General features: G+C 54.9%; 18 non-coding genes across 18 annotated transcripts; all 18 read right to left on the bottom strand.

Moving 5' to 3' along the window:
- Positions 1-477: 477 nt before the first annotated feature.
- Positions 478-596, bottom strand: LOC126186165 (5S ribosomal RNA). Its single transcript, XR_007537266.1, has one exon. It is a non-coding gene; the product is annotated as a 5S ribosomal RNA (ribosomal RNA).
- An 827-nt stretch (positions 597-1,423) lies between these two features.
- LOC126186166 (5S ribosomal RNA) lies at positions 1,424-1,542 on the bottom strand. Its single transcript, XR_007537267.1, has one exon. It is a non-coding gene; the product is annotated as a 5S ribosomal RNA (ribosomal RNA).
- Positions 1,543-2,369: 827 nt separating this feature from the next.
- On the bottom strand, positions 2,370-2,488 carry LOC126186293 (5S ribosomal RNA). The gene has a single exon (XR_007537392.1). It is a non-coding gene; the product is annotated as a 5S ribosomal RNA (ribosomal RNA).
- Positions 2,489-3,304: 816 nt separating this feature from the next.
- Positions 3,305-3,423, bottom strand: LOC126186167 (5S ribosomal RNA). Its single transcript, XR_007537268.1, has one exon. It is a non-coding gene; the product is annotated as a 5S ribosomal RNA (ribosomal RNA).
- Positions 3,424-4,250: 827 nt separating this feature from the next.
- LOC126186431 (5S ribosomal RNA) lies at positions 4,251-4,369 on the bottom strand. Its single transcript, XR_007537525.1, has one exon. It is a non-coding gene; the product is annotated as a 5S ribosomal RNA (ribosomal RNA).
- Positions 4,370-5,196: 827 nt separating this feature from the next.
- On the bottom strand, positions 5,197-5,315 carry LOC126186168 (5S ribosomal RNA). The gene has a single exon (XR_007537269.1). It is a non-coding gene; the product is annotated as a 5S ribosomal RNA (ribosomal RNA).
- An 846-nt stretch (positions 5,316-6,161) lies between these two features.
- On the bottom strand, positions 6,162-6,280 carry LOC126186401 (5S ribosomal RNA). The gene has a single exon (XR_007537495.1). It is a non-coding gene; the product is annotated as a 5S ribosomal RNA (ribosomal RNA).
- Positions 6,281-7,112: 832 nt separating this feature from the next.
- On the bottom strand, positions 7,113-7,231 carry LOC126185323 (5S ribosomal RNA). Its single transcript, XR_007537083.1, has one exon. It is a non-coding gene; the product is annotated as a 5S ribosomal RNA (ribosomal RNA).
- Positions 7,232-8,062: 831 nt separating this feature from the next.
- LOC126186170 (5S ribosomal RNA) lies at positions 8,063-8,181 on the bottom strand. The gene has a single exon (XR_007537271.1). It is a non-coding gene; the product is annotated as a 5S ribosomal RNA (ribosomal RNA).
- Positions 8,182-9,003: 822 nt separating this feature from the next.
- LOC126185275 (5S ribosomal RNA) lies at positions 9,004-9,122 on the bottom strand. The gene has a single exon (XR_007537037.1). It is a non-coding gene; the product is annotated as a 5S ribosomal RNA (ribosomal RNA).
- An 832-nt stretch (positions 9,123-9,954) lies between these two features.
- Positions 9,955-10,073, bottom strand: LOC126185387 (5S ribosomal RNA). Its single transcript, XR_007537144.1, has one exon. It is a non-coding gene; the product is annotated as a 5S ribosomal RNA (ribosomal RNA).
- An 827-nt stretch (positions 10,074-10,900) lies between these two features.
- On the bottom strand, positions 10,901-11,019 carry LOC126186171 (5S ribosomal RNA). Its single transcript, XR_007537272.1, has one exon. It is a non-coding gene; the product is annotated as a 5S ribosomal RNA (ribosomal RNA).
- An 818-nt stretch (positions 11,020-11,837) lies between these two features.
- LOC126186172 (5S ribosomal RNA) lies at positions 11,838-11,956 on the bottom strand. Its single transcript, XR_007537273.1, has one exon. It is a non-coding gene; the product is annotated as a 5S ribosomal RNA (ribosomal RNA).
- An 822-nt stretch (positions 11,957-12,778) lies between these two features.
- Positions 12,779-12,897, bottom strand: LOC126185339 (5S ribosomal RNA). The gene has a single exon (XR_007537099.1). It is a non-coding gene; the product is annotated as a 5S ribosomal RNA (ribosomal RNA).
- An 827-nt stretch (positions 12,898-13,724) lies between these two features.
- LOC126186357 (5S ribosomal RNA) lies at positions 13,725-13,843 on the bottom strand. Its single transcript, XR_007537454.1, has one exon. It is a non-coding gene; the product is annotated as a 5S ribosomal RNA (ribosomal RNA).
- Positions 13,844-14,665: 822 nt separating this feature from the next.
- Positions 14,666-14,784, bottom strand: LOC126186173 (5S ribosomal RNA). The gene has a single exon (XR_007537274.1). It is a non-coding gene; the product is annotated as a 5S ribosomal RNA (ribosomal RNA).
- An 827-nt stretch (positions 14,785-15,611) lies between these two features.
- LOC126186371 (5S ribosomal RNA) lies at positions 15,612-15,730 on the bottom strand. The gene has a single exon (XR_007537467.1). It is a non-coding gene; the product is annotated as a 5S ribosomal RNA (ribosomal RNA).
- An 822-nt stretch (positions 15,731-16,552) lies between these two features.
- On the bottom strand, positions 16,553-16,671 carry LOC126186174 (5S ribosomal RNA). Its single transcript, XR_007537275.1, has one exon. It is a non-coding gene; the product is annotated as a 5S ribosomal RNA (ribosomal RNA).
- Positions 16,672-17,365: the final 694 nt, after the last annotated feature.

Raw genomic sequence — 17,365 nt, forward strand, 5'->3', positions numbered from 1 at the left:
GATGTGGGCTTCCTCGCCTCGCCTCACACCAGGTGTCTGCGTAGTTTTCAGTGCATTCGCACCATTCCTATCCCTGTCCCTGTCCCCGTCCCGACTTGTCCCGACTTTGCTCGACTGCCGCTCGCTGCCGCTCGGGTCGTGGTCCATATGACAGCGCAAGCACGACAAACGTCTGCGGGACGAGACGAGACGACTAAGGAATACATTCGTGGTTACAAATCAAATTTGGAACTCTACACTCCTACACAACAATAGGCGGTGACGTATTTCAGAAATCACCTGCCGATTCGTACTGTTTTGACGTTTTCAAAGTCTTCTTGGCCATACTTGGTTAGCACCTTCTCCCTCAAACTGAGTTAATTACTGCATTTTCGTACCATTACAGTAGTTTAAAAGGCTTAAGGAAGCATCTTTGTCACAACAGAAAGGTAGTTTGGAAATTGGACTGGCGACATAACAAAAAAACAAAAGGAAGGGAGCCAACAGCACCCGGGTTTCCCAGGCGGTCACCCATCCAAGTACTAGCCGGGCCCGATGATGCTTAACTTCGGTGATCGGACGAGAACCGGTGTATTCATCATGGTATGGCCGTTGGCGCTCATCTAATGTAGGAGCACGGCAGAATTCGCGTTCGGCTTTTCTCCCAACACACAAAATGTTAGTTTTCGGCCGCATTTGACGAAAGCGCTTCCTTCCGCAACCGCCAGTTCCTCGAGGACGGCGCGGGGAGGCGTGCCCGGCGTCCCAGCAGAGCGACGGCCGAATTGGCGGGCGCACCGCCGCGTGTGTGAGACGCACTGCTGCTCGTTGCACCCCCTGTCATTCTCTGGGCGCGTGCAGCCTTCGACACTAGCGGAGGACGCATCTTGTCCCTGGTGTTCAGCGGAGGGCCTGTGCGGGGTGTGGCAGTGTCGTGCTGGAGGGCGCCACTGGTAGCGATGTGGGCTTCCTCGCCTCGCCTCGCCTCGCCTCACACCAGGTGTCTGCGTAGTTTGCAGTGCATTCGCACCATTCCTAACCCTGTCCCTGTCCCCGTCCCGACTTGTCCCGACTTTGTTCGACTGCCGCTCGCTGCCGCTCGGGTCGTGGTCCATATGACAGCGCAAGCACGACAAACGTCTGCGGGACGAGACGAGACGACTAAGGAATACATTCGTGGTTACAAATCAAATTTGGAACTCTACACTCCTACACAACAATAGGCGGTGACGTATTTCAGAAGTCACCTGCCGATTCGTACTGTTTTGTTGTTTTCAAAGTCTTCTTGGCAAACTTGGTTAGCACATTCTCCCTCAAACTGAGTTAATTACTGCATTTTCGTACCATTACAGTAGTTTAAAAGGCTTAAGGAAGCATCTTTGTCACAACAGAAAGGTAGTTTGAAAATTGGGCTGGCGACATAACAAAAAAACAAAAGGAAGGGAGCCAACAGCACCCGGGTTTCCCAGGCGGTCACCCATCCAAGTACTAGCCGGGCCCGATGATGCTTAACTTCGGTGATCGGACGAGAACCGGTGTATTCATCATGGTATGGCCGTTGGCGCTCATCTAATGTAGGAGCACGGCAGAATTCGCGTTCGGCTTTTCTCCCAACACACAAAATGTTAGTTTTCGGCCGCATTTGACGAAAGCGCTTCCTTCCGCAACCGCCAGTTCCTCGAGGACGGCGTGGGGAAGCGCGCCCGGCGTTCCAGCAGAGCGACGGCCGAATTGGCGGGCGCACCGCCGCGTGTGTGAGACGCACTGCTGCTCGTTGCACCCCCTGTCATTCGCTGGGCGCGTGCAGCCTTCGACACTAGCGGAGGACGCATCTTGTCCCTGGTGTTCAGCGGAGGGCCTGTGCGGGGTGTGGCAGTGTCGTGCTGGAGGGCGCCACTGGTAGCGATGTGGGCTTCCTCGCCTCGCCTCGCCTCGCCTCACACCAGGTGTCTGCGTAGTTTGCAGTGCATTCGCACCATTCCTATCCCTGTCCCTGTCCCCGTCCCGACTTGTCCCGACTTTGCTCGACTGCCGCTCGCTGCCGCACGGGTCGTGGTCCATATGACAGCGCAAGCACGACAAACGTCTGCGGGACGAGACGAGACGACTATGGAATACATTCGTGGTTACAAACAAATTTGGAACTCTACACTCCTACACAACAATAGGCGGTGACGTATTTCAGAAATCACCTGCCGATTCGTACTGTTTTGTCGCTTTTCAAAGTCTTCTTGGCAAACTTGGTTAGCACATTCTCCCTCAAACTGAGTTAATTACTGCATTTTCGTACCATTACAGTAGTTTAAAAGGCTTAAGGAAGCATCTTTGTCACAACAGAAAGGTAGTTTGAAAATTGGGCTGGCGACATAACAAAAAAACAAAAGGAAGGGAGCCAACAGCACCTGGGTTTCCCAGGCGGTCACCCATCCAACTACTAGCCGGGCCCGATGATGCTTAACTTCGGTGATCGGACGAGAACCGGTGTATTCATCATGGTATGGCCGTTGGCGCTCATCTAATGTAGGAGCACGGCAGGACTCGCGTTCGGCTTTTCTCCCAACACACAAAATGTTAGTTTTCGGCCGCATTTGACGAAAGCGCTTCCTTCCGCAACCGCCAGTTCCTCGAGGACGGCGCGGGGAGGCGCGCCCGGCGTCCCAGCAGAGCGACGCCCGAATTGGCGGGCGCACCGCCGCGTGTGTGAGACGCACTGCTGCTCGTTGCACCCCCTGTCATTCGCTGGGCGCGTGTAGCCTTCGACACTAGCGGAGGACGCATCTTGTCCCTGGTGTTCAGCGGAGGGCCTGTGCGGGGTGTGGCAGTGTCGTGCTGGAGGGCGCCACTGGTAGCGATGTGGGCTTCCTCGCCTCGCCTCACACCAGGTGTCTGCGTAGTTTGCAGTGCATTCGCACCATTCCTATCCCTGTCCCTGTCCCCGTCCCGACTTGTCCCGACTTTGCTCGACTGCCGCTCGCTGCCGCTCGGGTCGTGGTCCATATGACAGCGCAAGCACGACAAACGTCTGCGGGACGAGACGAGACGACTAAGGAATACATTCGTGGTTACAAATCAAATTTGGAACTCTACACTCCTACACAACAATAGGCGGTGACGTATTTCAGAAATCACCTGCCGATTCGTACTGTTTTGTCGTTTTCAAAGTCTTCTTGGCAAACTTGGTTAGCACATTCTCCCTCAAACTGAGTTAATTACTGCATTTTCGTACCATTACAGTAGTTTAAAAGGCTTAAGGAAGCATCTTTGTCACAACAGAAAGGTAGTTTGAAAATTGGGCTGGCGACATAACAAAAAACAAAAGGAAGGGAGCCAACAGCACCCGGGTTTCCCAGGCGGTCACCCATCCAAGTACTAGCCGGGCCCGATGATGCTTAACTTCGGTGATCGGACGAGAACCGGTGTATTCATCATGGTATGGCCGTTGGCGCTCATCTAATGTAGGAGCACGGCAGAATTCGCGTTCGGCTTTTCTCCCAACACACAAAATGTTAGTTTTCGGCCGCATTTGACGAAAGCGCTTCCTTCCGCAACCGCCAGATCCTCGAGGAAGGCGCGGGGAGGCGCGCCCGGCGTCCCAGCAGAGCGACGGCCGAATTGGCGGGCGCACCGCCGCGTGTGTGAGACGCTCTGCTGCTCGTTGCAACCCCTGTCATTCGCTGGGCGCGTGCAGCCTTCGACACTAGCGGAGGACGCATCTTGTCCCTGGTGTTCAGCGGAGGGCCTGTGCGGGGTGTGGCAGTGTCGTGCTGGAGGGTGCCACTGGTAGCGATGTGGGCTTCCTCGCCTCGCCTCGCCTCGCCTCACACCAGGTGTCTGCGTAGTTTGCAGTGCATTCGCACCATTCCTATCCCTGTCCCTGTCCCCGTTCCGACTTGTCCCGACTTTGCTCGACTGCCGCTCGCTGCCGCTCGGGTCGTGGTCCATATGACAGCGCAAGCACGACAAACGTCTGCGGGACAAGACGAGACGACTAAGGAATACATTCGTGGTTACAAATCAAATTTGGAACTCTACACTCCTACACAACAATAGGCGGTGACGTATTTCAGAAATCACCTGCCGATTCGTACTGTTTTGTTGTTTTCAAAGTCTTCTTGGCAAACTTGGTTAGCACATTCTCCCTCAAACTGAGTTAATTACTGCATTTTCGTACCATTACAGTAGTTTAAAAGGCTTAAGGAAACATCTTTGTCACAACAGAAAGGTAGTTTGAAAATTGGGCTGGCGACATAACAAAAAAACAAAAGGAAGGGAGCCAGCAGCACCCGGGTTTCCCAGGCGGTCACCCATCCAAGTACTAGCCGGGCCCGATGATGCTTAACTTCGGTGATCGGACGAGAACCGGTGTATTCATCATGGTATGGCCGTTGGCGCTCATCTAATGTAGGAGCACGGCAGAATTCGCGTTCGGCTTTTCTCCCAACACACAAAATGTTAGTTTTCGGCCGCATTTGACGAAAGCGCTTCCTTCCGCAACCGCCAGTTCCTCGAGGACGGCGCGGGGAGGCGCGCCCGGCGTCCCAGCAGAGCGACGGCCGAATTGGCGGGCGCACCGCCGCGTGTGTGAGACGCACTGCTGCTCGTTGCACCCCCTGTCATTCGCTGGGCGCGTGCAGCCTTCGACACTAGCGGAGGACGCATCTTGTCCCTGGTGTTCAGCGGAGGGCCTGTGCGGGGTGTGGCAGTGTCGTGCTGGAGGGCGCCACTGGTAGCGATGTGGGCTTCCTCGCCTCGCCTCGCCTCGCCTCACACCAGGTGTCTGCGTAGTTTGCAGTGCATTCGCACCATTCCTATCCCTGTCCCTGTCCCCGTCCCGACTTGTCCCGACTTTGCTCGACTGCCGCTCGCTGCCGCGCGGGTCGTGGTCCATATGACAGCGCAAGCACGACAAACGTCTGCGGGACGAGACGAGACGACTAAGGAATACATTCGTGGTTACAAATCAAATTTGGAACTCTACACTCCTACACAACAATAGGCGGTGACGTATTTCAGAAATCACCTGCCGATTCGTACTGTTTTGTCGTTTTCAAAGTCTTCTTGGCACACTTGGTTAGCACATTCTCCCTCAAACTGAGTTAATTACTGCATTTTCGTACCATTACAGTAGTTTAAAAGGCTTAAGGAAGCATCTTTGTCACAACAGAAAGGTAGTTTGAAAATTGGGCTGGCGACATAACAAAAAAACAAAAGGAAGGGAGCCAACAGCACCCGGGTTTCCCAGGCGGTCACCCATCCAAGTACTAGCCGGGCCCGATGATGCTTAACTTCGGTGATCGGACGAGAACCGGTGTATTCATCATGGTATGGCCGTTGGCGCTCATCTAATGTAGGAGCACGGCAGAATTCGCGTTCGGCTTTTCTCCCAACACACAAAATGTTAGTTTTCGGCCGCATTTGACGAAAGCGCTTCCTTCCGCAACCGCCAGTTCCTCGACGAAGGCGCGGGGAGGCGCGCCCGGCGTCCCAGCAGAGCGACGGCCGAATTGGCGGGCGCACCGCCGCGTGTGTGAGACGCACTGCTGCTCGTTGCACCCCGTGTCATTCGCTGGGCGCGTGCAGCCTTCGACACTAGCGGAGGACGCATCTTGTCCCTGGTGTTCAGCGGAGGGCTGTGCGGGGTGTGGCAGTGTCGTGCTGGAGGGCGCCACTGGTAGCGATGTGGGCTTCCTCGCCTCGCCTCGCCTCGCCTCGCCTCGCCTCGCCTCGCCTCACACCAGGTGTCTGCGTAGTTTGCAGTGCATTCGCACCATTCCTATCCCTGTCCCTGTCCCCGTCCCGACTTGTCCCGACTTTGCTCGACTGCCGCTCGCTGCCGCTCGGGTCGTGGTCCATATGACAGCGCAAGCACGACAAACGTCTGCGGGACGAGACGAGACGACTAAGGAATACATTCGTGGTTACAAATCAAATTTGGAACTCTACACTCCTACACAACAATAGGCGGTGACGTATTTCAGAAATCACCTGCCGATTCGTACTGTTTTGTCGTTTTCAAAGTCTTCTTGGCAAACTTGGTTAGCACATTCTCCCTCAAACTGAGTTAATTACTGCATTTTCGTACCATTACAGTAGTTTTAAAGGCTTAAGGAAGCATCTTTGTCACAACAGAAAGGTAGTTTGAAAATTGGGCTGGCGACATAACAAAGAAACAAAAGGAAGGGAGCCAACAGCACCCGGGTTTCCCAGGCGGTCACCCATCCAAGTACTAGCCGGGCCCGATGATGCTTAACTTCGGTGATCGGACGGGAACCGGTGTATTCTTCATGGTATGGCCATTGGCGCTCATCTAATGTAGGAGCACGGCAGGATTCGCGTTCGGCTTTTCTCCCAACACACAAAATGTTAGTTTTCGGCCGTATTTGACGAAAGCGCTTCCTTCCGCAACCGCCAGTTCCTCGAGGACGGCGCGGGGAGGCGCGGCCGGCGTCCCAGCAGAGCGACGGCCGAATTGGCGGGCGCACCGCCGCGTGTGTGAGACGCACTGCTGCTCGTTGCACCCCCTGTCATTCGCTGGGCGCGTGCAGCCTTCGACACTAGCGGAGGACGCATCTTGTCCCTGGTGTTCAGCGGAGGGCCTGTGCGGGGTGTGGCAGTGTCGTGCTGGAGGGCGCCACTGGTAGCGATGTGGGCTTCCTCGCCTCGCCTCGCCTCGCCTCGCCTCACACCAGGTGTCTGCATAGTTTGCAGTGCATTCGCACCATTCCTATCCCTGTCCCTGTCCCCGTCCCGACTTGTCCCGACTTTGCTCGACTGCCGCTCGCTGCCGCTCGGGTCGTGGTCCATATGACAGCGCAAGCACGACAAACGTCTGCGGGACGAGACGAGACGACTAAGGAATACGTTCGTGGTTACAAATCAAATTTGGAACTCTACACTCCTACACAACAATAGGCGGTGACGTATTTCAGAAATCACCTGCCGATTCGTACTGTTTTGTCGTTTTCAAATTCTTCTTGGCAAACTTGGTTAGCACATTCTCCTTCAAACTGAGTTAATTACTGCATTTTCGTACCATTACAGTAGTTTAAAAGGCTTAAGGAAGCATCTTTGTCACAACAGAAAGGTAGTTTGAAAATTGGGCTGGCGACATAACAAAAAAACAAAAGGAAGGGAGCCAACAGCACCCGGGTTTCCCAGGCGGTCACCCATCCAAGTACTAGCCAGGCCCGATGATGCTTAACATCGGTGATAGGACGAGAACCGGTGTATTCATCATGGTATGGCCGTTGGCGCTCATCTAATGTAGGAGCACGGCAGAATTCGCGTTCGGCTTTCTCCCAACACACAAAATGTTAGTTTTCGGCCGCATTTGACGAAAGCGCTTACTTCCGCAACCGCCAGTTCCTCGAGGACGGCGCGGGGAGGCGCGCCCGGCGTCCAAGCAGAGCGACGGCCGAATTGGCGGGCGCACCGCCGCGTGTGTGAGACGCACTGCTGCTCGTTGCACCCCCTGTCATTCGCTGGGCGCGTGCAGCCTTCGACACTAGCGGAGGACGCATCTTGTCCCTGGTGTTCAGCGGAGGGCCTGTGCGGGGTGTGGCAGAGTCGTGCTGGAGGGCGCCACTGGTAGCGATGTGGGCTTCCTCGCCTCGCCTCGCCACGCCTCGCCTCACACCAGGTGTCTGCGTAGTTTGCAGTGCATTCGCACCATTCCTATCCCTGTCCCTGTCCCCGTCCCGACTTGTCCCGACTTTGCTCGAATGCTGCTCGCTGCCGCTCGGGTCGTGGTCCATATGACAGCGCAAGCACGACAAACGTCTGCGGGAAGAGACGAGACGACTAAGGAATACATTCGTGGTTACAAATCAAATTTGGAACTCTACACTCCTACACAACAAAAGGCGGTGACGTATTTCAGAAATCACCTGCCGATTCGAACTGTTTTGTCGTTTTCAAAGTCTTCTTGGCAAACTTGGTTAGCACATTCTCCCTCAAACTGAGTTAATTACTGCATTTTCGTACAATTACAGTAGTTTAAAAGGCTTAAGGAAGCATCTTTGTCACAACAGAAAGGTAGTTTGAAAATTGGGCTGGCGACATAACAAAAAAACAAGAGGAAGGGAGCCAACAGCACCCGGGTTTCCCAGGCGGTCACCCATCCAAGTACTAGCCGGGCCCGATGATGCTTAACTTCGGTGATCGGACGAGAACCGGTGTATTCATCATGGTATGGCCGTTGGCGCTCATCTAATGTAGGAGCACGGCAGAATTCGCGTTCGGCTTTTCTCCAAACACACAAAATGTTAGTTTTCGGCCGCATTTGACGAAAGCGCTCCCTTCCGCACCCGCCAGTTCCTCGAGGACGGCGCGGGGAGGCGCGCCCGGCGTCCCAGCAGAGCGACGGCCGAATTGGCGGGCGCACCGCCGCGTGTGTGAGACGCACTGCTGCTCGTTGCACCCAGTGTCATTCGCTGGGCGCGTGCAGCCTTCGACACTAGCGGAGGACGCATCTTGTCCCTGGTGTTCAGCGGAGGGCCTGTGCGGGGTGTGGCAGTGTCGTGCTGGAGGGCGCCACTGGTAGCGATGTGGGCTTCCTCGCCTCGCCTCGCCTCACACCAGGTGTCTGCGTAGTTTGCAGTGCATTCGCACCATTCCTATCCCTGTCCCTGTCCCCGTCCCGACTTGTCCCGACTTTGCTCGACTGCCGCTCGTTGCCGCTCGGGTCGTGCTCCATATGACAGCGCAAGCACGAGTAACGTCTGCGGGACGAGACGAGACGACTAAGGAATACATTCGTGGTTACAAATCAAATTTGGAACTCTACACTCCTACACAACAATAGGCGGTGACGTATTTCAGAAATCACCTGCCGATTCGTACTGTTTTGTCGTTTTCAAAGTCTTCTTGGCAAACTTGGTTAGCACATTCTCCTTCAAACTGAGTTAATTACTGCATTTTCGTACCATTACAGTAGTTTAAAAGGCTTAAGGAAGCATCTTTGTCACAACAGAAAGGTAGTTTGAAAATTGGGCTGGCGACATAACAAAAAAACAAAAGAAAGGGAGCCAACAGCACACGGGTTTCCCAGGCGGTCACCCATCCAAGTACTAGCCGGGCCCGATGATGCTTAACTTCGGTGATCGGACGAGAACCGGTGTATTCGTCATGGTATGGCCGTTGGCGCTCATCTAATGTAGGAGCACGGCAGAATTCGCGTTCGGCTTTCCTCCCAACACACAAAATGATAGTTTTCGGGCGCATTTGACGAAAGCGCTTCCTTCCGCAACCGTCAGTTCCTCGAGGACGGCGCGGGGAGGCGCGCCCGGCGTCCCAGCAGAGCGACGGCCGAATTGGCGGGCGCACCGCCGCGTGTGTGAGACGCACTGCTGCTCGTTGCACCCCCTGTCATTCGCTGGGCGCGTGCAGCCTTCGACGCTAGCGGAGGACGCATCTTGTCCCTGGTGTTCAGCGGAGGGCCTGTGCGGGGTGTGGCAGTGTCGTGCTGGAGGGCGCCACTGGTAGCGATGTGGGCTTCCTCGCCTCGCCACGCCTCGCCTCGCCTCACACCAGGTGTCTGCGTAGTTTGCAGTGCATTCGCACCATTCCTATCCCAGTCCCTGTCCCCGTCCCGACTTGTCCCGACTTTGCTCGACTGCCGCTCGCTGCCGCTCGGGTCGTGGTCCATATGACAGCGCAAGCACGACAAACGTCTGCGGGACGAGACGAGACGACTAAGGAATACATTCGTGGTTACAAATCAAATTTGGAACTCTACACTCCTACACAACAATAGGCGGTGACGTATTTCAGAAATCACCTGCCGATTCGTACTGTTTTGTCGTTTTCAAAGTCTTCTTGGCAAATTTGGTTAGCACATTCTCCTTCAAACTGAGTTAATTACTGCATTTTCGTACCATTACAGTAGTTTAAAAGGCTTAAGGAAGCATCTTTGTCACAACAGAAAAGTAGTTTGAAAATTGGGCTGGCGACATAACAAAAAAACAAAAGGAAGGGAGCCAACAGCACCCGGGTTTCCCAGGCGGTCACCCATCCAAGTACTCGCCGGGCCCGATGATGCTCAACTCTGGTGATCGGACGAGAACCGGTGTATTCATCATGGTATGGCCGTTGGCGCTCATCTAATGTAGGAGCACGGCAGAATTCGCGTTCGGCTTTTCTCCCAACACACAAAATGTTAGTTTTCGGCCGCATTTGACGAAAGCGCTTCCTTCCGCAACCGCCAGTTCCTCGAGGACGGCGCGGGGAGGCGCGCCCGGCGTCCCAGCAGAGCGACGGCCGAATTGGCGGGCGCACCGCCGCGTGTGTGAGACGCACTGCTGCTCGTTGCACCCCCTGTCATTCGCTGGGCGCGTGCAGCCTTCGACACTAGCGGAGGACGCATCTTGTCCATGGTGTTCAGCGGAGGGCCTGTGCGGTGTGTGGCAGTGACGTGCTGGAGGGCGCCACTGGTAGCGATGTGGGCTTCCTCGCCTCGCCTCGCCTCGCCTCACACCAGGTGTCTGCGTAGTTTGCAGTGCATTCGCACCATTCATATCCCTGTCCCTGTCCCCGTCCCGACTTGTCCCGACTTTGCTCGACTGCCGCTCGCTGCCGCTCGGGTCGTGGTAGATATGACAGCGCAAGCACGACAAACGTCTGCGGGACGAGACGAGACGACTAAGGAATACATTCGTGGTTACAAATCAAATTTGGAACTCTACACTCCTACACAACAATAGGCGGTGACGTATTTCAGAAATCACCTGCCGATTCGTACTGTTTTGTCGCTTTCAAAGTCTTCTTGGCAAACTTGGTTAGCACATTCTCCCTCAAACTGAGTTAATTACTGCATTTTCGTACCATTACAGTAGTTTAAAAGGCTTAAGGAAGCATCTTTGTCACAACAGAAAGGTAGTTTGAAAATTGGGCTGGCGACATAACAAAAAAACAAAAGGAAGGGAGCCAACAGCACCCGGGTTTCCCAGGCGGTCACCCATCCAAGTACTAGCCGGGCCCGATGATGCTTAACTTCGGTGATCGGACGAGAACCGGTGTATTCATCATGGTATGGCCGTTGGCGCTCATCTAATGTAGGAGCACGGCAGAATTCGCGTTCGGCTTTTCTCCCAACACACAAAATGTTAGTTTTCGGCCGCATTTGACGAAAGCGCTTCCTTCCGCAACCGCCAGTTCCTCGAGGACGGCGCGGGGAGGCGCGCCCGGCGTCCCAGCAGAGCGACGGCCGAATTGGCGGGCGCACCGCCGCGTGTGTGAGACGCACTGCTGCTCGTTGCACCCCCTGTCATTCGCTGGGCGCGTGCAGCCTTCGACACTAGCGGAGGACGCATCATGTCCCTGGTGTTCAGCGGAAGGCCTGTGCGGGGTGTGGCAGTGTCGTGCTGGAGGGCGCCACTGGTAGCGATGTGGGCTTCCTCGCCTCGCCTCGCCTCGCCTCACACCAGGTGTCTGCGTAGTTTGCAGTGCATTCGCACCATTCCTATCCCTGTCCCTGTCCCCGTCCCGACTTGTCCCGACTTTGCTCGACTGCCGCTCGGGTCGTGGTCCATATGATAGCGCAACTACGACAAACGTCTGCGGGACGAGACGAGACGACTAAGGAATACATTCGTGGTTACAAATCAAATTTGGAACTCTACACTCCTACACAACAATAAGCGGTGACGTATTTCAGAAATCACCTGCCGATTCGTACTGTTTTGTCGTTTTCAAAGTCTTCTTGGCAAACTTGGTTAGCACATTCTCCCTCAAACTGAGTTAATTACTGCATTTTCGTACCATTACAGTAGTTTAAAAGGCTTAAGGAAGCATCTTTGTCACAACAGAAAGGTAGTTTGAAAATTGGGCTGGCGACATAACAAAAAAAACAAAAGGAAGGGAGCCAACAGCACCCGGGTTTCCCAGGCGGTCACCCATCCAAGTACTAGCCGGGCCCGATGATGCTTAACTTCGGTGATCGGACGAGAACCGGTGTATTCATCATGGTATGGCCGTTGGCGCTCATCTAATGTAGGAGCACGGCAGAATTCGCGTTCGGCTTTTCTCCCAACACACAAAATGTTAGTTTTCGGCCGCATTTGACGAAAGCGCTTCCTTCCGCAACCGCCAGTTCCTCGAGGACGGCGCGGGGAGGCGCGCCCGGCGTCCCAGCAGAGCGACGGCCGAATTGGCGGGCGCACCGCAGCGTGTGTGAGACGCACTGCTGCTCGTTGCACCCCCTGTCATTCGCTGGGCGCGTGCAGCCTTCGACACTAGCGGAGGACGCATCTTGTCCCTGGTGATCAGCGGAGGGCCTGTGCGGGGTGTGGCAGTGTCGTGCTGGAGGGCGCCACTGGTAGCGATGTGGGCTTCCTCGCCTCGCCTCGCCTCACACCAGGTGTCTGCGTAGTTTGCAGTGCATTCGCACCATTCCTATCCCTGTCCCTGTCCCCGTCCCGACTTGTCCCGACTTTGCTCGACTACCGCTCGTTGCCGCTCGGGTCGTGCTCCATATGACAGCGCAAGCACGACAAACGTCTGCGGGACGAGACGAGACGACTAAGGAATACATTCGTGGTTACAAATCAAATTTGGAACTCTACACTCCTACACAACAATAGGCGGTGACGTATTTCAGAAATCACCTGCCGATTCGTACTGTTTTGTCGTTTTCAAAGTCTTCTTGGCAAACTTGGTTAGCACATTCTCCTTCAAACTGAGTTAATTACTGCATTTTCGTACCATTACAGTAGTTTAAAAGGCTTAAGGAAGCATCTTTGTCACAACAGAAAAGTAGTTTGAAAATTGGGCTGGCGACATAACAAAAAAACAAAAGGAAGGGAGCCAACAGCACCCGGGTTTCCCAGGCGGTCACCCATCCAAGTACTAGCCGGGCCCGATGATGCTCAACTCTGGTGATCGGACGAGAACCGGTGTATTCATCATGGTATGGCCGTTGGCGCTCATCTAATGTAGGAGCACGGCAGAATTCGCGTTCGGCTTTTCTCCCAACACACAAAATGTTAGTTTTCGGCCGCATTTGACGAAAGCGCTTCCTTCCGCAACCGCCAGTTCCTCGAGGACGGCGCGGGGAGGCGCGCCCGGCGTCCCAGCAGAGCGACGGCCGAATTGGCGGGCGCACCGCCGCGTGTGTGAGACGCACTGCTGCTCGTTGCACCCCCTGTCATTCGCTGGGCGCGTGCAGCCTTCGACACTAGCGGAGGACGCATCATGTCCCTGGTGTTCAGCGGAAGGCCTGTGCGGGGTGTGGCAGTGTCGTGCTGGAGGGCGCCACTGGTAGCGATGTGGGCTTCCTCGCCTCGCCTCGCCTCGCCTCACACCAGGTGTCTGCGTAGTTTGCAGTGCATTCGCACCATTCCTATCCCTGTCCCTGTCCCCGTCCCGACTTGTCCCGACTTTGCTCGACTGCCGCTCGCTGCCGCTCGGGTCGTGGTAGATATGACAGCGCAAGCACGACAAACGTCTGCGGGACGAGACGAGACGACTAAGGAATACATTCGTGGTTACAAATCAAATTTGGAACTCTACACTCCTACACAACAATAGGCGGTGACGTATTTCAGAAATCACCTGCCGATTCGTACTGTTTTGTCGTTTTCAAAGTCTTCTTGGCAAACTTGGTTAGCACATTCTCCCTCAAACTGAGTTAATTACTGCATTTTCGTACCATTACAGTAGTTTAAAAGGCTTAAGGAAGCATCTTTGTCACAACAGAAAGGTAGTTTGAAAATTGGGCTGGCGACATAACAAAAAAACAAAAGGAAGGGAGCCAACAGCAGCCGGGTTTCCCAGGCGGTCACCCATCCAAGTACTAGCCGGGCCCGATGATGCTTAACTTCGGTGATCGGACGAGAACCGGTGTATTCATCATGGTATGGCCGTTGGCGCTCATCTAATGTAGGAGCACGGCAGAATTCGCGTTCGGCTTTTCTCCCAACACACAAAATGTTAGTTTTCGGCCGCATTTGACGAAAGCGCTTCCTTCCGCAACCGCCAGTTCCTCGAGGACGGCGCGGGGAGGCGCGCCCGGCGTCCCAGCAGAGCGACGGCCGAATTGGCGGGCGCACCGCCGCGTGTGTGAGACGCACTGCTGCTCGTTGCACCCCCTGTCATTCGCTGGGCGCGTGCAGCCTTCGACACTAGCGGAGGACGCATCATGTCCCTGGTGTTCAGCGGAAGGCCTGTGCGGGGTGTGGCAGTGTCGTGCTGGAGGGCGCCACTGGTAGCGATGTGGGCTTCCTCGCCTCGCCTCGCCTCACACCAGGTGTCTGCGTAGTTTGCAGTGCATTCGCACCATTCCTATCCCTGTCCCTGTCCCCGTCCCGACTTGTCCCGACTTTGCTCGACTGCCGCTCGTTGCCGCTCGGGTCGTGCTCCATATGACAGCGCAAGCACGACAAAAGTCTGCGGGACGAGACGAGACGACTAAGGAATACATTCGTGGTTACAAATCAAATTTGGAACTCTACACTCCTACACAACAATAGGCGGTGACGTATTTCAGAAATCACCTGCCGATTCGTACTGTTTTGTCGTTTTCAAAGTCTTCTTGGCAAACTTGGTTAGCACATTCTCCTTCAAACTGAGTTAATTACTGCATTTTCGTACCATTACAGTAGTTTAAAAGGCTTAAGGAAGCATCTTTGTCACAACAGAAAGGTAGTTTGAAAATTGGGCTGGCGACATAACAAAAAAACAAAAGAAAGGGAGCCAACAGCACCCGGGTTTCCCAGGCGGTCACCCATCCAAGTACTAGCCGGGCCCGATGATGCTTAACTTCGGTGATCGGACGAGAACCGGTGTATTCATCATGGTATGGCCGTTGGCGCTCATCTAATGTAGGAGCACGGCAGAATTCGCGTTCGGCTTTCCTCCCAACACACAAAATGTTAGTTTTCGGCCGCATTTGACGAAAGCGCTTCCTTCCGCAACCGTCAGTTCCTCGAGGACGGCGCGGGGAGGCGCGCCCGGCGTCCCAGCAGAGCGACGGCCGAATTGGCGGGCGCACCGCCGCGTGTGTGAGACGCACTGCTGCTCGTTGCACCCCCTGTCATTCGCTGGGCGCGTGCAGCCTTCGACACTAGCGGAGGACGCATCTTGTCCATGGTGTTCAGCGGAGGGCCTGTGCGGTGTGTGGCAGTGTCGTGCTGGAGGGCGCCACTGGTAGCGATGTGGGCTTCCTCGCCTCGCCTCGCCTCGCCTCACACCAGGTGTCTGCGTAGTTTGCAGTGCATTCGCACCATTCATATCCCTGTCCCTGTCCCCGTCCCGACTTGTCCCGACTTTGCTCGACTGCCGCTCGCTGCCGCTCGGTTCGTGGTCCATATGACAGCGCAACTACGACAAACGTCTGCGGGACGAGACGAGACGACTAAGGAATACATTCGTGGTTACAAATCAAATTTGGAACTCTACACTCCTACACAACAATAAGCGGTGACGTATTTCAGAAATCACCTGCCGATTCGTACTGTTTTGTCGTTTTCAAAGTCTTCTTGGCAAACTTGGTTAGCACATTCTCCCTCAAACTGAGTTAATTACTGCATTTTCGTACCATTACAGTAGTTTAAAAGGCTTAAGGAAGCATCTTTGTCACAACAGAAAGGTAGTTTGGAAATTGGGCTGGCGACATAACAAAAAAACAAGAGGAAGGAAGCCAACAGCACCCGGGTTTCCCAGGCGATCACCCATCCAAGTACTAGCCGGGCCCGATGATGCTTAACTTCGGTGATCGGACGAGAACCGGTGTATTCATCATGGTATGGCCGTTGGCGCTCATCTAATGTAGGAGCACGGCAGAATTCGCGTTCGGCTTTTCTCCCAACACACAAAATGTTAGTTTTCGGCCGCATTTGACGAAAGCGCTTCCTTCCGCAACCGCCAGTTCCTCGAGGACGGCGCGGGGAGGCGCGCCCGGCGTCCCAGCAGAGCGACGGCCGAATTGGCGGGCGCACCGCAGCGTGTGTGAGACGCACTGCTGCTCGTTGCACCCCCTGTCATTCGCTGGGCGCGTGCAGCCTTCGACACTAGCGGAGGACGCATCTTGTCCCTGGTGTTCAGCGGAGGGCCTGTGCGGGGTGTGGCAGTGTCGTGCTGGAGGGCTCCACTGGTAGCGATGTGGGCTTCCTCGCCTCGCCTCGCCTCACACCAGGTGTCTGCGTAGTTTGCAGTGCATTCGCACCATTCCTATCCCTGTCCCTGTCCCCGTCCCGACTTGTCCCGACTTTGCTCGACTGCCGCTCGTTGCCGCTCGGGTCGTGCTCCATATGACAGCGCAAGCACGACAAACGTCTGCGGGACGAGACGAGACGACTAAGGAATACATTCGTGGTTACAAATCAAATTTGGAACTCTACACTCCTACACAACAATAGGCGGTGACGTATTTCAGAAATCACCTGCCGATTCGTACTGTTTTGTCGTTTTCAAAGTCTTCTTGGCAAACTTGGTTAGCACATTCTCCCTCAAACTGAGTTAATTACTGCATTTTCGTACCATTACAGTAGTTTAAAAGGCTTAAGGAAGCATCTTTGTCACAACAGAAAGGTAGTTTGAAAATTGGGCTGGCGACATAACAAAAAAACAAAAGGAAGGGAGCCAACAGCACCCGGGTTTCCCAGGCGGTCACCCATCCAAGTACTAGCCGGGCCCGATGATGCTTAACTTCGGTGATCGGACGAGAACCGGTGTATTCATCATGGTATGGCCGTTGGCGCTCATCTAATGTAGGAGCACGGCAGAATTCGCGTTCGGCTTTTCTCCCAACACACAAAATGTTAGTTTTCGGCCGCATTTGACGAAAGCGCTTCCTTCCGCAACCGCCAGTTCCTCGAGGACGGCGCGGGGAGGCGCGCCCGGCGTCCCAGCAGAGCGACGGCCGAATTGGCGGGCGCACCGCCGCGTGTGTGAGACGCACTGCTGCTCGTTGCACCCCCTGTCATTCGCTGGGCGCGTGCAGCCTTCGACACTAGCGGAGGACGCATCATGTCCCTGGTGTTCAGCGGAAGGCCTGTGCGGGGTGTGGCAGTGTCGTGCTGGAGGGCGCCACTGGTAGCGATGTGGGCTTCCTCGCCTCGCCTCGCCTCGCCTCACACCAGGTGTCTGCGTAGTTTGCAGTGCATTCGCACCATTCCTATCCCTGTCCCTGTCCCCGTCCCGACTTGTCCCGACTTTGCTCGACTGCCGCTCGCTGCCGCTCGGGTCGTGGTCCATATGACAGCGCAACTACGACAAACGTCTGCGGGACGAGACGAGACGACTAAGGAATACATTCGTGGTTACAAATCAAATTTGGAACTCTACACTCCTACACAACAATAGGCGGTGACGTATTTCAGAAATCACCTGCCGATTCGTACTGTTTTGTCGTTTTCAAAGTCTTCTTGGCAAACTTGGTTAGCACATTCTC

Source organism: Schistocerca cancellata, chromosome 4, assembly GCF_023864275.1.
Source record: "Schistocerca cancellata isolate TAMUIC-IGC-003103 chromosome 4, iqSchCanc2.1, whole genome shotgun sequence".
NCBI lineage: Eukaryota > Metazoa > Arthropoda > Insecta > Orthoptera > Acrididae > Schistocerca > Schistocerca cancellata.